We start from the raw sequence: 20,680 nt of genomic DNA on the forward strand, positions 1-20,680 counted from the left end.
GAAGAAAACAGGGTTGAGTGACTTGTCCAAGGTCACACAGACAGTGAGTATCTGAGGTTGCATTTGAGCTCAGGTGCTCTTGACTTCTCATCCTGAGCTCTATCCACTGTAACACTAAGCTGTCTCTCTAATTCTATATTCCACCAAAATTGGTTTCTTTGCTTACAATTTCTCTCCTTTCTAATCAATCCTCCTTATAAGAGTCAAACTGTTATGCTTAAAACCCTGATCTGTTACCTCTAGGATAAAATATCAAATTCTCAGTCTGGCATTTAAAGTTCTCTGCATTACAACTCAGTATTTTTCTTTCACATTAATTCTTTTCATTCTTCAGTTTCAGTCAAACTGGCTTGTTAACTATTTGTATAGGTGATTCCCCATACCCAGAATGCATTTCTTCCTTGCACAAGATCCTAGATAGTAAGCCCAATAGGTGGGATTTGAACGCAGTTGCTCCAGTCCAGACCAATGTTCTTATATTTTATTTTCTATTCTCCAGAAACAAAATTGTTTATTATAACAGTCAAATTCTGTCTTCCTTTTTGCACTCTTTCCATTTATATTATTGTGTCTGCTGTATATATTGTTTTTAGATTGTATGTATTTCACTCCACACCAGTTTATACAACTTTCCCCAACATTTCTCATGGCATAATTATATTTCTTTACATTAATACACCATAGTTTAATCATTCCCCACTTGACAGACAATGACGAGCCATGTATTTCTATTTATTTGTTACTTCAAAAATGAATGAATGAAAAACATTCACTAAGTGCTTATAGTACCAAGTTGAGTCTTCTGTAAATATTTTGGTCTTGCATTCTGCCTTTAACTTTGTTGGGTGTTCTTGAGTTTTCAGAAATAGTGGGAGGACAAAGAAAGAGGAAGAGATGAGGAAGACAGAAATGCACAGAGGCTGTTTGGTACCAGAAGAAGAGAGGGTGTGTGTGTATGTGTGTATTAATTTTCTGATACTGAATAACTCTTCTCTGCACCATGTCATCAGGCCTGGTACTGGAAAGACAGTGGTGTTATTGTTTGAGGAATAGAAGGATATCAAAGTAGAGCTGACGGATGAATTTAAGAGGATCAGTGGGAGATGGCTTCTCTTAATCCTGGATGATGGTACTGCAAGGGGTGGCCTGTTAACAGGTAAGTGGGGTCTTAGAAACTTAATTCTTTTTGTCAGTCAGCTCATGTGTAAAATGAGAATAATAATAGTATCTGTCTCCTAGGATTGTTGGGAGAATCAAATGAGACAATATTTGTAATACCATGCTCTTAGCATGGTATCTGATAAATAGAAATGCTGTATAAATGCTAGCTATTATGATTATTCTTGTCAAACCATGGACTTATGAGGCTCTGAATTGATGGAGAATAGAGAAAACTAGTTCTTTGAATAATCAAGATGAAGTTACCAGCAATATTTGGAGAAAGTTAAGAATAGCTTATTGTAAAGGAGCAGCACTGACTTTATTGCTGATAATGATTTCGGTTTTTGGCAATTGCTATATGTACATTTCAGATATCAGAGCAATAGTGATTTTTCACTCCACTTTTATGAAAGTTGGGTAATAGAGTGAAATGAGTTTTGTTAGTGCGGGGAAAAGACTGGTAGGTGCTCTGAAACTTTGAGGATGTGAAAATGAGAAGGGATGATAGAATTCCCTGAAGAAAAGAGATTGCAGTTTAGTTATTTTAATCATGTCAGACTCTTCATGACCCCATTTGATATTTTCTTGGCAAAGATACTGGAGTAGTTTGCTGTTTTCTTCTCTAAATTATTTTACAGATGAGGAAATTGAGGCAAACAGGGTGAAATGACTTGCCAGAGTCATATAACTAATAAATATCTGAGGCCAGATTTGAAGTCAGGAAGTCTGGCACTTTATCTACTGTACTACTTAGCTGCCTGTGAACAAAAAAAGACAGCTTTTAATCAGTTAAAGGCCAATAATCGCCCCAGAGAACAATGAAACATTGCTCTTAAGTCAGTAATGGGGAACAACATGGACAGAACACTATGTGTAGTATTAGATTTTGTCACTGTGTAGGGTGTTTTAGCATAATTGCTTTTCTTTGTTACATATAGGGTTCAATTTGAGGGAAAGGTAGCTGCCTAATTTCCAGAAATGACTGTGTTATAAAAACCCAAGACATTGATAAAAGATTATCTTCCCTTTCTTACTGGGAATTCTGAGAGGAAAGCATGGCAGAATGTGCATTGGTGGCAGGGAGCCATCAGGGAAGGCTAGAGGAAGATTTCTGATACATCATATCTAGCAACGGGGCTCTTGGGCTAACCACACTTCAGTGTGGAGCTCCTTAGAGAAAAGATGCTAGATTTATTTCTAGTCCATGGAGTATTTAAAAGAAAAAGTTTGATCTTTGGAATTTTGCCAAAGTAAGTTTTTCCCAAACCTTCAGTCCATAGGGACTGGACTAGATATTCTCTGAGGTGCAAATCAAGAATTCTATGGTCTTGGTCAACATGGGTTGCATGTGACATTAAGACACATTCTTTTTTCCTTTTGAACTCAGCTTTCTTCTCTGTTAAGTGAGGGGTTTGGATGAATCCTTTCCAGATCCTAATCCTAATCTCTATTGATCCTTTCTGTGATGTAGCTAAACTGTTGCTAGCTCCCTCTAAGGCACAGAGGGAGGCTCTAATAATGGGCTAGACTGGAACTGGTCTCCAACCTGTGGATGACCGGAGCCCAACAAAACAGGCTGGAGACAGGAGAGTCAGGAATCAAACAGAAGTCTAATTTTGAAGTCAGGGAAACAGCTTCTAGACAAGGACACTGCCAGAGGGGTCTCAAGGGCATCTCAGTACTTAGACCTGTGGCTATGCCCTGAGCTGCAGCATTCACAATGTGACAAGTTTGACTCACAGCAGGGCTTCGTGACTAGACACAATTCTGGGGTTTTGTCGTGGCTGAGATCATCTAGAGGAGGAGTGCAGAGAATTGTCCTTCCACCAGGGCATAGCCTGCTTGCAGCTCTTAGCTCTAGAAAATAGGGTGTCTCCTAATATCTTGATATTTCCTCCTTTTGGCCAGAGGGAAGGGCTCTGAAGGAAAGCCTACGCTTGTGGTCAATAAAGGAGAGGCAGATATAAGCCACGGTGCCAGGAGAGGCCAATTGGGCAGGGATGAAATGTTGTCTAGGAGTGAGCTCCTTGAGGGAACCTACTGGGGAACTATGTCTCAGATCCCATTGCTTGCTGGCAAGCAGGAAAGGGTGTGTGTGTCAAGAATATAGAGGGAGAAAATGCCAACATATATTTGAATCAGGGCCCTGGTGGTTGGGAAAGAGGAAAAAAACAACAACTAGGACACTATACTTAGCCCTCATTTGGAATCTTGGGACTGCCGTTTCATTTGGATGTCGGCTGCTCCTGGGTCCGTACTAGATGAACTTTGAGGTCCCTGGAAGGTTTGCAGTTCAGTTAGGAGGTGGGGCTTTCTTCAGGTGATCCAGGAGTACTCACTCACAAGTTTGGCTGCAGTGGGAGTTGTCAGAAGGACTTGGTAGGGGTCCTTAAAGAAAATTTCTTGCATCAATCTTTAGATCCGAGTTTCTAGTCAGCATAACATAGATCCTTGGTTAAGGATCTTTAAACAGCATGTAGAGATGATCTAATTTCCCAGTCACACAGGACTTGATTCAAAAATTGCCATGAAGTTTTTCTTACAATTATCACAATTGCATAATTGCATTAAGTCAGATACAAGTCAAACTACTTAGAAAGCTTACAATGGATTAATTTTAAGAGGGAGATTTATATGTCATGAAAGTAACCAAGAAAGCTTAAACATAAACATATTAAACAAAAGCAATATAATAGTCATCACCAATATTAAACTGACACCAAATCTCCTTGTATTCTAATAATGCATTCTCAATATCCATTTAATTAGCACATTTTGAGTCCCACATGTCTCATGTAGTTATCAGATCCCTAGATGAACAAAAGGTTTTATTCTCAGGATAGCTCTAAAAGGGGACTGTTTTTCTAATTCCAAATATAAAAATTCCTAGATAATTCTGCTAGTAATCATTTGAATTTGGACATCTAATCTTGGAACTTCAGAGTTTTCCAGCTAGTAATCATTTGAATTTGGACATCCAATCTTGAAACTTTAGAGTTTTCCAGTTCATTTAACATTATTGTTTCTATCTTTATCTAAATTCTGTACCTGATATAAGAATCTTTTTTTTAGCTTTTCATTTTCAAAATACATGCATGGTTTTCAATATTAACCTTTGCAAAACCTTGTGTTCCAATTTTTTCTCCCACCCTTCCCCCCGTCTACTCCCTTCTCCCATCCCCTCCCTTAGAGAGCAAGTAATCCAAAATATGTTTTTTAAGCTAGGTTTATTTATTTTAAAGTTTTTATTTAAAGTCTTTTATTTTCAAAACATATGCATATATAGTTTTCAACATTTACCCTTGCAAAACCTTGTATTCCAAATTTTTTTCTCCTTCCCCTCTATCTACCCCCTTTCTTAGATGTGAAGTACTCCAATATATATTAAACATGTGCAATTTTTTTACATATTATCATGATGTGTTGAAATACACGGGAGAGCTGTTGGAATACCCGAGAGTCACCTGACAGTGGCTGCTGGAGATTCAACCCAGAATGGATCTTCTCTTGTGAGAGGAAAATACAAGGAGACTGCAGTTGCTGTTCTCTGACCTCATTAACTGAGAGGTTGTTGTATTGTCTGACCTCTCTCATCTTCCCTCTGCCTCCAATTTATCTCATTCCTAGTCCGAAACACCTGTGTCAGCAAAGGCTGCCTTGCAAGCCTTCCGATGTTATGATCCACAGCTATGTAGGTTCTCGGAGAATTGACCTGTCCCTTAACAATGATATACAAGAAAAATCAGATTGAAAAGGAAAGAAAATAATAAGGAAAATAAAAAGCAAGCAAACAACAAAAAAAGGTGAAAATGCTATGTTGTGATCCACATTCAATCCCCATAGCCCTTTTTCTTGATGCAGATGGCTCTCTCCATCACAAATCTATTGGAATTGGCCTGAATCACCTCATTGTTGAAAAGAGCCAAGTCCATCAGAATTGATCATTGCATAATCTTGTTCTTGTTGTGTACAATGTTCTCTTGGTTCTACTTACTTCACTTAGCATTAATTCCTGATATAAGAATCTTTTAAAAATTCATGAGGGCCCAACTATAAAATGACCTCCATTGCATTTAAAAATTATTAGACAGATATTTAAAAAATGGAAAAATAATTCCACTTTCTTAACCATTATCCATACAATTTATATGTGGATTCATAATTTAGATTTTAAACTTTTATATAAAATCCTTAATCCAAGTTTGAGAACTCATTGCTAAAACATACTTGTCTTGTAAGCAAGGGCACATGTGACAGATCCCCACCCCTATGGGGGGAGGTGGGATTTGAGACAATGTGGGGAAATCTCAATACTTACACTTGTGGCCCTAATGATGAGGGGTAAGTGTGACAAGTTTGATTCCTGACCCACATATATTAGGACTCTGGAGCCACCCTTCTACTATGAGCCTGGCTATATCTCCTCCTTTGGGTTCTCAAGTATCCAGTAATCTAGAATATTTGGAGTCTGGTATCTCTGCTCTAATACCATGAAGATATAATATAATATAAGAGAGAAATAAACAACAGGAGGGCTGTGTGCTCTCAGTTTCATGGTGGTTCTAGATCTAACCTGAGACCCTTCCCTCACCAAAGGCCCCCAGCAGTTCCTTTTCTTTGCTTCTTTGCTCAAATACCAGCCAGGTTGGAAAGAGGTAGACCCAGACTCTGCTGGTCTGGATCCATAGACAATCAAATGACTGGAGTCATTTCTAGAATGTCTACATGTGCTCCAAATTAGGGATCAAGACCCCTCCACAGTCTATCTTCCTGCTTCTTTGGGGGCAGTCTCTCCAGACTCTTCCACTTAGGGACTGCACTAACCAAACATGCTGTACATGCTCATCAGCACCCAGATAATAGAGTTTTTCAATCTGGAAGAATCTTTTGCCATTTAATCTAACCTCTTTGTTTTACAGGTAAAGAAATAGGTTCGGCCAAGGGAAGGGACATGTCAAGGTCTTGCAGACTATGAATTGTAAAGTCAGGATCTCAATTCAGTCTCTTGACTCCAAATCCCATTGTTTTTCTTACAATTTCATAACACATTTAGGCTCTTTTATGGGACTGTTGTATTTTTTCTTCTAGGCTGATTTATTGCCCTAAGATGAAATCTGCTTCTTTGATTCACCTTCTTGTTCTTCTTCCTTGAACTCATAGGAATGGACCAGCTTGGTTTTTCTAAAAATTATTAAAGAAATTATTGTTTGGCAATAAGAATAGAGCATTTGTCTGGCAAATCTGGCCTCAAGACACTTACTAACTATATGTCCTGGGAAAGTCACTTAACCTGTTTGTTTAATCCACTGGAAAAGGGAACAAAAACCCACTCCATTATCTTTGTCAAGAAAACCCCATAAGGGGTCACAAAATTGGGGATAATAGAAAAACAAGAATACTAAGTGTGGCTTCCAACTCCTAATATATTTCTGTCATGATGCTGTCAATTACAGCAGCAATCATATAATTGATGCAATGATGTCCACAGTGTCCTGAATTCTTTTTCCTTTTCCTTGTCCCCTTCATCATTATAATAACTAGCATTTATATAGCACCTACTATGTGCCAGGCACTCTGCTAAGCACTTTCCAATATTATTTCATTAGATACTTGTTACTCCTTTAGGAGACGGGCGTATTATCCTTATTTTTCTAGATGTGGAAAATGAAGAAGAGAAATGTTAAGTGACTTGTCCACAATCACAGCTAGTAATTATCTGGGGCCATATTTCAGTCCAGGTCTTCCTCACTGGAGTCCCAGAGCTCTGTCCCTGTGCTATCAGCCATGGCAAACAAAAACTCCAAGTCTAGGATGTCTGTGAATAAATGCTGCCCATGAAAAAAACTTCTACTGGATCTATCAACTTTAATAATAATAACTCCTAATTATACTACTTAGTACTTGAATAACGCTAAGTGAGTTATTTCACCAATCTGGGCTGTGGTTTATTCATTTATGAAGAGGTAGAAGTAGATGATATAAAATCCTTTTCAACTTTCATCTTATTGCGAAATTGTTATTGTAATGTGAACTTCTCCCTCACCTTCCTAATTCAGAATTCTTGGATTATTTGGTTTAAATATTACCTTCCTTAAGCAGAAAGACAGCCTAGCACTACATTAATAAATGCAAAATCTGAATTTTGAATTTCCCACTAGATGGCACACTACTCAAGTCACCAGGCTTCTTGCTGTTAAGTACTTTCAGTTGTGTCTAACTTGGAGACACTATTTGAGGTTTTCTTGAAAAATACACTAGAATGGTTTACCATTGTCTTTTCCATTCATTTCACAGAGGAAGAAACTGTGATCTTTAAATTACTTTTTTTTTTTTTTGAGAATTCTCTTTGTTAATTTTTTTTGTTTTATTTTATCTTTTTTTTCCCACCACAATAATTTCTGAATATACCCTTTCACTCTTACCCATAGAGGCTTGCTGTTTCATAAAAATTAAAAAGAAAAAAAGTTCCTTTGAAAGAACTCACATATTGGTCATAGCATCATAGCATAAGTACCATCCATACTCATAGTTTTCCATCTCTCCAATGAAAGGAGCAAGGTTCATTTTATTCTCTTCATTATAATTATAGTGTTCAATTTCATTTTATTGTTGTGTCTATTTTCATTTTTTGTGATCCTTGGGCATATTTTTTTTTCTGTTTTTGCCCACTTCATTCTGCATCAGTTCATATATATTATCCATATTTCTCTGCTTTCTTAATATTGGTCATTTTCTATCGTGCAAAACTGTCTCATTATTTTGTGCATCACAAATTATTCGGTCTTCCTCCAGTTAAAGTGTGCCAAGTTTGTTTTCAGACATACAAAAAGTGAGACTATTAATATTTTGGGTCTAATATTTTTTCAGCACTTAATTTGAACCATATTAGGACTTGAACCATATTAGAGCCTTAATAAATGCTAATTCACTGACTTTCTGTTGTAGGACCTTTGATGTTCTTAAGGTATGAACCTGAAAGCAAGATTAATGGTTTTGAAAATTTAAGTCACCCTTTAGCATAGTTCCAAATTACTTTCCAGAGTCACTAGAACAATTTCCAAATCAACCAACAATGTATTGTTCTTCCTGTCTTTCAATGACTTTTTCTTGAGATGCTCAGGTACTTCCCTCTCTGACAGAGTCTCAAATTAGATAAGGGAAAGGGTTCTTAATATTTTGTAAGGACCCCTTTGTATTCTAGTGAAACCTATGAATTTGTGAACATTTTGAGTTTTAAAAGTCAAAATCAATTATGATTTTGTTATGAAAATAAATATTTACATTTTTCCCCACCCAAGTTCATAGACCATTGAAATGCATCCTTGGACCTCAGGGTTAGACACCTAGTCTCAGGGATGAAATAGAATATTGCTCATAATAAATCTATTATCTGTATCTAGATCATGAGTCCCCAGTCCATCTGGGTTCTATTCTTTTAATTAACTGCCTGCTATTTTCCATTGATTTAGAAACCTAGTATGTTATGATCATTTAGTTTATAGCAAAGGTGTCAAATTCAGGGCCCCTGCAGCGTATAACTCCTGATTGTGTCCTGAAGAAGATTAAAATATAATTAAGAAATGCTAATAAAATAAATAAAAATGCATTACAACTTAGATAATGTTAATTTGTGTTTTTCTAAGTCATTTACCACACAGGGGTCCATTTCTATTTGAGTTTGATATCACAGGCTTATAGTGCATAAAATAAAATGGGGGGGGAAACCCCTAGTCCAAATGAAAATTTCTCCCAGTTGCTCTCCAAAGATCTTAGGATAGAAACTTTCTGATAGTTCATGAAGGAGCTGAATGGAAGAAAGGCTTTCTGTTCATTCATCAGACTCAAAGACTGATAGGAAAATGGACTTCTCTTAACTCACCAGTTCAATAGGATTCACATGAGGCAGTAGTTTCAGTAACTCTGGATCTTATCTCTTTGGGACTGGCTTCCAATTGCCTTGCCCTCATGGTGTCATGTGCTAGTTTTTGGAAGGTTCTGGTCACAGTCTCTACATTTGCTTCCTGGTCACCAGCTCCTCCTTTTCTCATGAAATCCTGAATCTAAGGGAAGCAGAAAGAAGAATTTGAGCAAAAAGAGTAGAGCTGTAGAATACAGATAGAAATTCTGCAGCATGGCTTCCTGCCCTAAAGGGCAATGCAGACTTGGTAGTTTACTCTTTTTTCTCTTTGTCCTAGAGAATCCAGCAGTTTTACTTCCCAGGGATATAGCTCATAAATTCTACTCCACATGTCTCTTTCTGTGAAAGACATTCCAAAGTCTTTGCAAGGATGAAAATAGATTTTTTTTTTATTTTTATATTTTTTTTTTAATTTTATTTTATTTAATAATAACTTTGTATTGACAGAATCCATGCCAGGATAATTTTTTTTACAATATTATCCCTTGCACTCGCTTATGTTTCGTTTTTTCCCCTCCCTCCCTCCACCCCCCCCCCCCAAGATGGCAAGCAGTCCTATATATGTTAAATATGTTGCAGTATATCCTAGATACAATACATATTTGCAGAACCGAACAGTTCTCCTGTTGCACAGGGAGAATTGGATTCAGAAGGTAAAAATAACTCGGAAAGAAATGAAAATAGATTTAGAAACAGCAGCTACCATAATAAAAATAACTCATATTTAGAGTTTTGTTAATAAGAAAAATAATGATTAACCTTCATATAGTGCTCTAAGATTTGCAAAGCTCTTTCTTCATAACCACTTCCAGGAGGGAGGTAAAACAAGCTATCATCTTCATTTTACAGAACTCCAGTGATTTTTGGTAACTTGCCATGGTTACACGTTAAGTGCTGGAGCTAATAAAAATATTTTTCACAGTGATTCCTTTGGTTAGCCCCATTATCCCTCCAGGCCAGGTTTTTGTCTTTCATGAGAACTCGGCCAATCTTTGGCAGGAAATCTAGGTACAGATTGTCCCCAGTTTACTAAAGGGTCATGTTTTGAAAGTTAATTTGTAAATCAGTTGTTTGGCACTTTTCCAAGGAAACTAAAAACTATAAAAGGTAAGGTAGGTTCCAGGGCAACTCACAAAAGCCTGCTTAACCCGTGACGCAAGTGAACTTCTCCTCTAAGGTTATACTCAGATACCTAATGTTGTGTGAAGGTGACCTGGGGCTCTCAAAGGTCAGAAAAGCAGAACACAAGTTTGGAGAAGGCTGACGAGATGGAAAAGCTTTTAAGTTTGTCTATAGTCGGGAAGAATAGCAGCCTATCCAGGTTCACCAAAAAGTTACTTATCTGATGAATTTGTTTGGCCATGTCAGTCTGTGAAGACCATTTAAGTCTTAGTGGGATTGCCCTTTCTGTCATTTCAAGAGTTTTCCCTTCTTTTCTAGGAAAACATAAATTTTTTAAAGCACTAAAATAAATGGGTGGATTATTAGGACTAGCACTGTTAGTACGAGAAGACAATAAATCTTGGGCTAGAAGAGATCTTGGAAATCAACTAGTCCAATGAGAAGCTGTGAAAAATGCAGGAGAGTAACACAATGTATAGTTTTTATTATATAGGATTTTCTGAAATGGAAATGTTTTGCTTTATATTTTGAATGCTCTCATGTTCTTCAATGTACGGGGCAATGGTTTATTTGTTTGTTTTTCTTTTCCTTATTTTGTATTTAAATTTAAAATTAAAAAAATACAAGGCAGAGGGTTTAGCAGTGACTACAGACCTTTCTCGCTTACCTCCTCTAAGTAAAAAAATTATATATTCTAAAAATTATTTAATTTTTCTCTCCTATAATGAAAACTATCATTTTCTCAATTCATCCTTTTGATTAAACAACAAAAGAAAGGTAGTCTGATTGAATTTCATACTAAGATATGAATGACTGATAGAAATTTTAAAAAAATTTTAAAAACCAGAATGTTTCTATTTACACAACAGATTACACAAAAGAGAATTCTATACAAAATTATGAATTTTCATTTCAGAATAATTTCTTTAATAAAAAGTATATACTTTCTTTTTTTTTTCTTTTCTTTTCTTTCTTTTTTTTTTTTTTTTTTGCTGAGGCAATTGGGGTTAAGTGACTTGCCCAGGGTCACATAGCTACAAGTGTTAAGTGTCTGAGGCCAGATTTGAACTCAAGTCCTCCTGACTTCAGAGCTGGTGCTCTATCCACTGTACCATCTTGCTGCCCCAAGAAAGTATATACTTTCAAAACTTATGCTTTTGAAGGAAGTATGAACTTCTTTTCTGATCTCTACTCTGCATTTTAAAAAACGTTTTCAATGATCCATTTTTTTTTACATCATTATTGCTAACCCCAAACCTTTCTTACCCCTTCCCCACTTAATCAGAGAAAAAAAGAGGGGAACTCTTATAATAAATAAACATAGCTAAGTAATATGAATCTACACAGTGGCCATGTGCAAAAATTTCTACATCTTATCTATCATTTTTCTGTCAATTGTAAGTAACTTGTTTTAACACAGGTTCTCTGGAGATATGATTTGATGAAGAGTATAGTTTTAAAAACATGAGAAAACTAGTATGAACTGATATAAAGTGAAGCAGAACCAAGGCAGCAATTTATATAGTAGAGCAATATTATAAGGATATTCAACTTTGAAAGACTTAGTAACTCTGATCAAGACAATAACCATAATTCCAAAGCTCTCAAGATGAAACAATCCAGATAAAGGACTCAGAGTTCAGATTGAAAGCTATTTTCTTCTATTTATTTTTCCCCTCGCTTTTTTGGGGAGGAGGGGGAGAATGTGGCTAATGAAAAAAAATTATGATGGATTTTATTTTTCTTGCTTTTCAATAGATGGGGGAGAGATGGGGTAGAGAAAGGGAAAAAATTTGTAACTGTAAATAAAATGGAATTTAAAAATAAATTTTGTATTAAAAAAGAACTTTCTGGAGAGATAAAAGACATGTAGAACCTGCTTCTGTTCTAGTTGCTCTGACCTGGTATATGTGTGTGTCTTTGTAACTATCTGAACTCTGGTGGTGGAGCCAAGATAATGGAGAGTTGACTGTATTTTGTCTAAGAGCTCCCACTAGAATCCTAAAACATGTATATATATGTGCAAAATTCTGCACACTGGCCCCAAAGCAGTTTAAAACCCCTGTCTATCATTCTGCAAAGGAAGCTTGGGACAATCTTCCCTTTGCCCTAAGAGTAGACCTCAACCTTTAAAAATGAGCAAAAAAATGAAAAAGCACTCTGACCATTGATAATTTTTATGGAGACAGGGCAGAACAGACTCAAACCCTGAAGAAACTAAAGGCAAAGCATCTCCAGATGAAGTCTCAAAATTCAAATATGAATTAGTCTCCAACTCAAACTTTTCTTGGAAGAATTAAAAAAGGATCTTAAAAGAGAGTTAGAAGAAAAATGAGGAAAGGAAATGAGAACTTTGGGAAAAGAAACACAGAAATTATCTTAAGGAAACAACTCCTTAAAAATACATTTGGTGAAATGGAATAAAAAAAAAGCATAATGAAGAGAACCCCTCCTTAAAAAAATAGATTTGGTGAAATGGAGAAAGAAAACAACTTCTTGAAAAATAGAATTGGAGAAATCGGGAAAAAAATCCAATGAATAAAGCAACTCATGTAAAAGTTCATTTGGCTAAATTCAAAAGGAGGTTAAAAAAACTAGCTGAAGAAAATAGTTTACTAGAAATTAGAACTGAATAAATGGAAGTGGATGATTCAATGAGACATCAAGAATCAATCAAACAAAATTTTAAAAATGAAAAAAAAATAGAAGAAAATGTAAAATACTTCATGATCACTATACGAAGTTTAAGTTTGTGTCAACTTGGCCCTAGACTGACCTTTGGATATATTTTTGGGAGAGTGTGTCACTGACTGATGTAAGGAAAATGTTTTGTAATCATTCTTATTTTTATGTTATTTGAGTAAATGCCTTTGCAAAAGAACTGAATTTGATTGTCAAGGGGAAGGATGTAAGAGAGGACTGGTGAATTTGTATTTGGGAAACTAGCCCTTCACAAAATTACCATAGAACCAAGCTACTAGGAGCTGTCTGAGTTGGATGAGTGGATCCTGAAGGAGCATTATATTTATATTACCTTTCCTTGACCTGTTTTCTAGGTCAGTTGGTTTTGTTATCAGATAACTTAAATTTTCTTCTATTTAAAAAAACATCTTTTGATTTTGGTCTAATGTTTTTTCTTGTTTCATAAAGACATTGTTTTCTGTTTGTGCTATTTATATTTTTAAGGAGTCTTCTTTCTTTTTTTTCTTCATAAGAAATGTTAACTTTATTTTTTTTATTTTTTTGTTTTCTATATTTTTATTTTCCTTATTTAGAGGTCAACTTTTTTTTATTTAAAACTTTTTATTTTCAAAATATATACATGGATAATTTTCAACATTTACTCTTTTTTGTTATTATAGCTTTTTATTTACAAGTTATATGCATGGGTAATTTTACAGCATTGACAATTGTCAAGCCTTTTGTTCCAATTTTTCCCCTCCTTTCCCCATCCCCTCCCCAAGATGGCAGGTTGACCAATACATCAACATTCACTCTTACAAAATCTTGTGTTATAAATTTTTTCCTTCCTTTCCCTTCACCCTATCCCCTAGACAGTAAGTAATCCAATATATGTTAAACATGTGCAATTCTTCTATACATATTTCTACAAATATCATGCTACACAAGAAAAATCAATTCATAAAGAAATAATGAAAAAGCAAGCAAATAGCAACAAAATGAGTGAAAATACTATGTTATAATCTATATTCAGTTCCCACAGTCCTCTCTCTGGGTGCAGAAGGCTGTTTTCATCCCAAGACCATTGGAACTAGCCTGAATCATCTCATTGTCGAAGAGAGCCACACTCATCAGAATTATCATGTTGTTGCCATGTATAATGATCAAGGAGTCTATTTCTTGAATAAGATTTATTTTTTCTTTTCTAAGCCATGTATTTATTTTCCAATTCTTTCCTCAAGAATTAAAAAAAAATTGTATTTCTTCTTGTAGAAAATCCATTCCCAATTTCACTCTGCCTTTGAATCTCTATTTATAGTTATTATGAGGTTAGATTTAAAATTATTTTTGAGAGTAATTGCAATGAGATTTTTGATAGTACTTGAGATTTTTTTTTAATAGTGATTGCACTAGAAAGGAAATGGAGAAGGTTTAAAGCTTCCTTGCCAATCTATGCCAGTGAGATCAAATCCATGATTGGCCACTATATTTTCAGCCTTGATAAAAAGGGAGACACAGCCACAGAAAGAACCAAAAAGTTCATTTGACACCAGTTGGATCAATGTCAAAATGAGAAAAATTGGCATAAATCATGAGGCACTCACAAAAGGATAGAAAGAGACTCAAGGGTCAAATCTTGATACCCTTAATGAGACAAAACTATCCAGTGCATTCAGGAAATTCTTCTTCCATAAAGTAAAAAACCTAGAAGTGCTTCTTCTGTACAGCAAATCATCCCATGTGACAATTGCTCACAAAATAAGGTCATTGAGGGGAGACTCGGTCAGTAGATTATCAAAATCATCAATACAACTGTGCTCAAAGGCTACTGTGCATGCCCTGTGATACACAGTACCACTATGTAAACAAGGGAAAAGGAGCCACATATAAAAGATATTTAGAGCACATTTATATCTTTTTTTGATGGGAAAGAATTGGAAATTAAGGAGCTATCAATCAGTCAGGGAATGGCTGAATAAGTTGTGGTATATTGATGTAATGAAATACTATTGTGCTATATGAAATAAGCAGGTAGATTTCAGAAAAAGCTGAAAAGAAATATAAATTGATGCAAAGTGAAGTGAGCAGAACCAAGAGAATGTTGTACATAGTAACAGCAATTTTGTGCCATGATCAACTATGATAGATCTGGATCATCTCAGCAATACAATGATCAACGTCAATTTCAAAAGACTCATGATGGAAAATACTATCCATACCCAGAAAAAAGAACTATGGCATCTGAGTGCAGATTAAAGCATACTATCTTCCCTTTTTTATTTTTTTGTTTTATCTTTTTTTGTGGTTTTTCCATTTTATTCTGATTCTTTTTTCACAAGATAACTAATGTGGAGATACATTCAAAATGATTGTATATGTATAACTTATATCAGAATGCTTAGGGAGAGAGGAAGGGAGGAAAGAAGGAAAATTTGAAACTCAAAATCTTATACAGATGAATGTTGAAAACTCTTTTACATGTAATTGGAAAAAATAAAATAGTATTGAGTGGAAAAAAAATATCAATTGAAATGCTTGACTGAAGAATAAAGAAAATAAGTTAAAAAAAAAAAAAAAAGCAACCAAGCAAGAAAGAAAGAAAATGAGTAAATCCCTATCATATCAGATTTCAGACTACCAGCTGTAGTTGAAAAAGGTAGGCAAGGTATGGGGATGGTGAGAGTACATGGAGGTGGTAATAGAGAATTATATCAAATTTCCTGAAACTGGGATATCTTGCAATTGCTGAAGCAAGGGAAATAATCAAGCAGACGAGGAGAAATGATATGTAATTCCTCACTTCAAGGTCATTGGAGGATAATTTCTAATATGGAGTCCTTTTGCTAAGCTTGCCTTTATGAAAATGTCAGAGCACTGGTATTTTTTTTTTAATTTTATTTTATTTAGTAATAACTTTGTATTGACAGAATCCATGCCAGGATAATTTTTACACGACATTATCCCTTGCAATCACTTATGTTTCGTTTTTTCCCCTCCCTCCCTCCTCCCCCCCCCCCAAGATGGCAAGCAGTCCTATATATGTTAAATATGTTGCAGTATATCCTAGATACAATACATATTTGCAGAACCGAACAGTTCTCCCGCTGCACAGGGAGAATTGGATTCAGAAGGTAAAAATAACTCGGGAAGAAAATCAAAAATGCAAATAGTTCACATTCATTTCCCAGTATTCCTTCTTTGGGTGTAGCTGTTTCTGTCCATCATTTCTCCAATGAAACTCAAGCACTGGTATTTTTGAAAGAGGATATTTGTTAATTTACTTCATATTGTCATCAGAATGATCAGCTGCTCACTGTTTGCAAAGTTTATAACAACTATTTCAAACCTTTTCCTCTCTCTATGCATCCAAATGACCTAGTCTCCCATTTTAGTAAGAAAACTGAGGCCAGCCAACATAGGTGTTTCTGTATTTCTCATAACTTCTCATAGTCATTACTTATTTTTTCTATCCAAAAAGAAGAGATATAGACAATTCTCATCAAAGTTAATCTTCTACCTGGACTCTTGATATTCAGGTTTTCTTAATCCTAAAAAACCCTTTCTTCAATTCTTCATTCTTACTCAGTTGTCCAGCTTTCTTTTCCCCTTCTCTGCTAAATTCTGTTAAAAAGTAGTGTAAGTGTGAAAGCCAAGAGCAAGTATCAACTATCAGCAGGACAATCTAGAGAGGAGTTTGTAGGAGAAGAGGGGGAAAATTAAATTCTCAATATCTTATTGCTACCTACTTTTTCCTTATTTCCTTACAGTCTGGCTTCTGTCTTACCACTCTACTGAAACTGCTCTCAGAGGTCATTGGTCACCTCTTAATCCTCAAAATCACAATGGCCAAGTTCCAAAGCCTATGATATAGACAGCACCTGCATTCCTTTGCTACTTCTAAAGTATACCTGCTTCTCCTTTGACCTCTTTCAGCTCCACAGGGTTCCAAATACCTGACATTTTCCTCTTCTTCCTTGAGCTTTTCAGCTTTTGACAGTCCTGACTACCTGGACCTTTTGTTCTTTCCCACTTTATTTCAGATAATCTTTCCTCCCTTGAGTTCAGAGACATCACATAGTGCTCCGGCATTTTCCTCTGGTATTTTCCTAGCTTGCTAACATTCTTCCTTTTTCAACATATATTTTTATTGATATCTTTTATTTTTGCATCACCAATCTTCCCTAATGTATTCCTCACTTTTTCTTTTTCCAGAGTGCCATCCCATATGACAAAGAATAAAAGTGGGAAAAACCCCACAATTCAGTAAAACTATCCAGCATATGGAAAAAGACAGATCTGTAATATACCACATCCTAAGTCTCTCACTTCTGCAAATAGAGGCAGATGCCTTTATGTATGTATGTATGTATGTATGTATATGTGTGTACAATTATATATATGTGGTAAATATGTTGTATATTGTATGTTTTGTGTATATATGTCTCTGTGTGTATATGTATATATACACATATGTATACCTATTCTCACACACTCACACACATATATATGTATAATGACCAGACTTGGTCATTATAATATAGAAATGTTCATTAGCTGATCTCTTTTTTAACCCCTTCATAGGCTCATTATCTTCTTCCTTATCCCTTAATGAGATTGATCCCTAAGGGTCTGTCCCTTGACTTCTTTCTTTATCTGTTTTTAACTTGGTACTATTATTCATTTCTATGGTGGCTTCAACTGCCATCTCTAAGTAGGTCATTCCCAAATATTTCTGGCCCTAATCTTTCTTCTGAAATGGAGACTCAGATCTTCTCTAAATATCTATACAACATTTTTACCTGAAAATCCCAAGCTCACATGTAACAAACATATCTAGTACTATTCTTATTGAGTTCCTTCCTAAACCTTCTCTTCCTTCTGACTTCACTGTTTTACATAGTTCAGCTGGTCTCCCCAATTTGAAACCATGGATTTATCTGAACTTTTACCTTTCCTTTCCTATTATACCAATCAGTTACTAAGTCTTAACAGTAATAAATATTAAATGCCTACTGTGGAGAAGGGAATAGGAAGACAAAAAAAATTCCTACTTTCAAGGAGCTTAATTCTTTTAAGGGGATGCAACATGAACACCCAGTGAGTATTTTACAGTACAGGGAATGAAAAAAGTAAAGGAGAGAACAGATAAAGTCCTAGTTAGCAAAGTGTCATGGACAGAGTGCTCAACTTGGAGTCAGGAAAAACAGGGTTCAAATCCCAACTCAAAGACTTATTAGTTTTATGACTCTGGGCAAATAACTTAGCCTCAATGTGCCTGTTTCCTCATCTGTAAAATGAAAATATTGGTCTTGATGGCTTCTAGGTCCCTCCCAGATTTTAATCGATGATCCAGTAAGATAGGAGAGAGTACCAATAGGGAAGAATCAGAGAAAATTTCACAGGGGAGGTGCTAAGCAGAGCCTTGAAAGAAATATAGATTCTAAAAGGCTGAGATAAAGAGGGAGCTCATTTTAGGCAGGAGAGATGATTTATTTTTTATAATAATTTTTTATTTTTCCCAGTCATATGTAAAGACAATTTCAAACATTCATTTAAAAAAACTTTTGAGTTCCAAATTTTCTCTTTTCCTCTCTTATTTCCTCCTGCCCTGATTCAATAAGCAATATGTTCTGGGTTATACATGTTCAATCATGTAAAACATCTTACCATACTAATCATATTGTGAAAGAAGACACAGATTCAAAGGAAAAGGAACCTACAAAAATAAAGAAAGTGAAAAATAGCAAGTTTCAAATTGCCTTCAGATTACATCAGTTCTTTCCTTAGATATGGATAACATTTTTCATCATGAGTTCTTTGGGATTGTTTTGCATCATTGTATTTCTGCAAATAGTTAAGCTGATTCACAAGTGATCATCATATAGTATTGCTGTTATTATATACAATGTTATCCTGGTTCTTCTAACTTCACTTTGCATCAGTTCTTATAAGTCTTTCCAGGTTTTTCTGAAATTAGCTTATTTTTTATAGCACAGTAATATTCTATTATAATCATTTATTGCAACTTGTTCAGCCATTCCAAAATTGATAGACATCCTTTCAATTTCCAATTCTTTGACACCACAAAAAGAGCTGCAATAAATATGTTTTTGTACAAATAGATCCTTCTCCCACCTCACCCACTGGTATTGTTGGGTCAGAGGATTTGCACAGTTTTACAGCCCTTTGGATATAGTTCCAAACAGCAGGAGAAATATGCAAGTGCATGGAAGCAAAAAAAGATGGCACATCTAATTCAGGAAACAATTAGCAGTACACTTTGTCTAGGAAACAGAATGTATGAAAGGGAATATTGTGATATAAAGATGGAACGGTAGATTAGAATCAGATTGTGGGGACCTTGAAAACTGGCTAAGGAATGTTTCATTCTCCAGACAATAAGTAAGATATCTCTGAGCCACCAAAAGTTTTTGAGCAGGGGAACCTGTCCCTTAGAAAAATGATTTTGGTAAAGATTTGGAATGGATCAGTGGCAGAGAGATTAATGAGGACACTATTGTAATCATACAAGTGAAAAGTGATGAAGACCATAACTATGATGTGAATGGAGCCATTGTGAAGGTACAATTTATAAGATTTGGCAGTGATTGGATATAGGGATTGAAGGAAAGGGAAGAATCAAGGATGACTTTAATGTTATGAACATGGGTGATTAGGAAGACAGTACAACCTTCAGCAGAGATAGGGAAGGGTCTGATGAGAGGTAGGCCTAGAGATAATGAATTTCATTTTGAATGTGTTGAATTTGGGGTATCAGTGGATATCCAGGTGGGAAGATCTAGCATACAGTTGGAAATGATGAATAGGACTTCAGAGGAAAGATGAAAGCTGGATAAATAGATTTGGGTGTCCAACCTGTCTAAAAATTATAATTGAAATCATAGGAACTCATGAAGAAATCAAGGGAGAGCGTATAAAGAAGAATACTGTCTAGCCCTGTTTCTGACTTTTGGGATTTCATAGTTATAGCTCTGTTCTTGTCTCATTTTTGAACTTTTCTTGATGTCTGGAACTTTCTTGCTTTGGAACAGACTATTACTACTGCTTAATCTGAAATACCTGCTTTCAAGGTCTCATGCCAGCTTGCTTCCATTGACCTTCCCTATTCCTAACTTTCATGACTTCAAAATCATTGTTACCCTTCCAATTTTTCAGCTCTTCTTGGATAACATCTTTCCCTCCCCTTAGAATGAAAACTCTTTGAGATCAAGAATTATCTTTCTTTTTGCTTATATAATCAATCCTAATTATTCATGGATTCCATATTTGTGAATTCCTCTAGTCACTAAAATTTATTTATAATTCCAAAATCAATACTCAAGATACTTTTTTTGGTCATTCTTAGACATGTGCAAAGTGGTGAAAAATTTGAGTTACCCTATGCATAAGTTTCCAGGTAAGGCTGAATAAGGCAATATATCCATTTTCTTGTTTTAATTCTTATCCTGTAAATACATGTCCTTTTTGCTATGTATTTAGTGTTGCTTTTTTTTTTTTGCATTTTTGTGCTTTTTGTTGGCGATTTAAGCTGTTTAAAATGGCTCCTAGAAATAGTGCTGATGTATTTTCTAGTATTGCTTAAGCACAGGAGGCTGTGAGGTGTCTTATAGAGAAGGAATGTGTGTTGGAGTTGGATAATGCATGAATTATGGTGCCATTTGCTCTCAGTTTATGTTAATGAATTGACAGAAATTGTCATGAATGACAGAATGACAGAAAAAGGAAAAGGAAAAGGAAATTTCTATGTAATTATGCATAAGAAATATATATTAAATA

The 20,680-nt window shown here is 35.4% G+C and overlaps 1 protein-coding gene across 1 annotated transcript in view; it reads left to right on the forward strand.

Moving 5' to 3' along the window:
• The first annotated feature begins 901 nt into the window (after positions 1-901).
• The window catches only part of SGK2 (serum/glucocorticoid regulated kinase 2), a 79,470-nt gene continuing 59,691 nt past the window's right edge, over positions 902-20,680 (forward strand). The window contains exon 1 of the mRNA XM_051979264.1: positions 902-1,156. The gene's annotated coding sequence lies outside the window, so the exon portion shown is untranslated. The remainder of the gene's footprint in view (positions 1,157-20,680) is intronic.

Source organism: Antechinus flavipes, chromosome 2 (assembly GCF_016432865.1).
Source record: "Antechinus flavipes isolate AdamAnt ecotype Samford, QLD, Australia chromosome 2, AdamAnt_v2, whole genome shotgun sequence".
Classification (NCBI taxonomy): domain Eukaryota; kingdom Metazoa; phylum Chordata; class Mammalia; order Dasyuromorphia; family Dasyuridae; genus Antechinus; species Antechinus flavipes.